The sequence below is a fragment of the Pinus tabuliformis genome, chromosome 5_2, assembly GCF_031772625.1.
Source record: "Pinus tabuliformis cultivar Carrire ecotype Pingquan chromosome 5_2, CPIR1, whole genome shotgun sequence".
In the NCBI taxonomy this organism is placed as follows: Eukaryota; Viridiplantae; Streptophyta; class Pinopsida; order Pinales; family Pinaceae; genus Pinus; species Pinus tabuliformis.
Genome location: NC_142306.1, coordinates 285453362 through 285455495, shown reverse-complemented (window position 1 = coordinate 285455495; position 2134 = coordinate 285453362).

The following is a 2134-nucleotide window of genomic DNA, read 5'->3' as shown; positions in this document are numbered from 1 at the left end:
GATTGCTTGAAGGAGGTGAAGAGGAGAAATTCTTTCTGCTGGGAGGTGTTGCTGGATTGGGGCCTTCAATGGTTGTAACCTTCTCAAAACTTTACTTCTTCCATTAATAAAAGCTATTGAGGTTCTTCTATATTCATTTGTTTCAATGATGTATTGCAATGATTGTATATTTGATTTATGCTAATCCTTGAGTCAGTTATGAATGCATGCTTCTTGTAGTTTCCTTCTTTGTTATTTTGCAGGATCTCATTGTAGCTGGGCCAGCAAAAGAGCAAAGAGCTAGGAGCAAGCAGCAAAGAGAAGAGATTGGAGCAAATATTAAGCGCAAGGCAACGATTAGTGCATTTCTTCATTCTCTCTTGCTTTCATAAAGAAGTAAACCTTAAGTAGTTTTGTTTACAGTTGTTGCTGAGGTACTATCACCCTTAGAGTGGGATAGGGTCATCCGAATCGGATACTTTTCCCTACAACAAACTGGCGACTCCACTGGGGATCGTATCTGTTTGATTGTTTGTAGTATTTTGCTATTCATTTCCTGAACAAAAGAGTACCAAATCGAAAAGCTTTTGACTATATCAAAAGCGAAGTAGAGGGCAGCTACTCTAGCTCATTTCTGAGCATGTACATGATTTGAAGAGCTGATCTACAAGGATCCTTGTAAGCTCTTAGTGATAGCTTTTCATCTTCCTTGTCATCCCTTAGTGTGTACTTGACTGATAACTTCTGATTTGAGCAAAAACTGTGAATTTTTGAGAAAATTGTGACCCGGAAACTGAGAAAACGTAACTTTCGTTTTCCAAAGCAGGTAGTACACAGGCTACCTGCTTTGCAACGCAGGTCCTAAAGGGGCTACCTGCGCTGAGAGCCAGATTGGCTATGCAGCACCTGCGTTGGCCCAATTCTGCCTTGTGCATTTGGGGTTTCCTCCCTTTTTCTTGCCTGTTTTCACTATAGATTTTGCAGCCAGTTACCAGTCTTGTACCTGTTCTGAAACCAACCTTACTTGCCATCATTCCGCCTCTGTTATATAACGAAATCGTACTTGTTCTTTTGTATTTCTTACATCATTTACAATTTCCCATAACGAAAGTGAACTAGTCTTGCTTTGGCCTCTTAGATCTGAACCTGTGTTAGGCATTTTGCTGGTCTAAAGAGTTAGCTTGTTTGCTGTCCATAGCTAATTAGTCTTTTTACTTTCGTCATTATGGTTTGATTTCATGTATTTCCAGTGATTAAACAAGTAAATCTTAAGGTGTCTTTTGATTTTGAACAAGCTTGTTTGTTTTCGCTTTAAATCGAAATCAAAGTTAAATAACAACTTTCTTTTTGTAATACATCAACATTAAGAAAGGGAAAAGAAAATACATGCATTGTGCATTTTGCATTTGAAAAAGTTTGCATGATGATTTAGGAGAAAGTGCATTAGTTTGTGCTGTATGAACTGTGTGAAAAGATATGCCTTTCTTCTCCCTCAGTAGTTAAGATTTTCATCAGTCAAAAAGATTTGAAAAAGCTTGCTTCTCATCTTAGGCTGCATTCAGGAATTTGTCATATACAGCTCGTGATGAACCTTGAAAGGCAAACTTTAAAAAGATCAACTTAAAATATACTGAATGAAACTAACAACGCATTGAAACATAACGCAAACACATAGAGGTCTAAGCTAGAGACGTGTTCCGGCATCGTTAAACGTAGTGACTGTCAATCTCGAAGAAGGTGGGTGATTCCTCCTGAGAGTCGGTGGCACTAATACGGACTTGTGCTCCCACGTACCGTCGAGTATATATTGGGAGACCCCTATAGGCATATATCCTTTATCCTTAGGAAGCCGTGTCGGCCGCCCTACTGATCGCAATGCCATGAACACAGCATTCACGAAGATTGACCACACGTACCGTAAAACGTATTCCGTGGTTTTGCGAAAGGTTTGGCACACCCTCTGCCTAGATCTCCAGAGCAGTTTCTTTTGGCCTTTTTCAAACTCTATAACTGAAAAATTCCAACTGAGCATTTGTCACTTCGGGCTCGTTAATACATCGAAGGAGACTAGAGTCATCTTTAGCTTTTTCTCGACTCTTAAAACATGAAAAAGCAAAGTTATGTCTAAAAGCGTCTAATAAAATTCATTCAAATC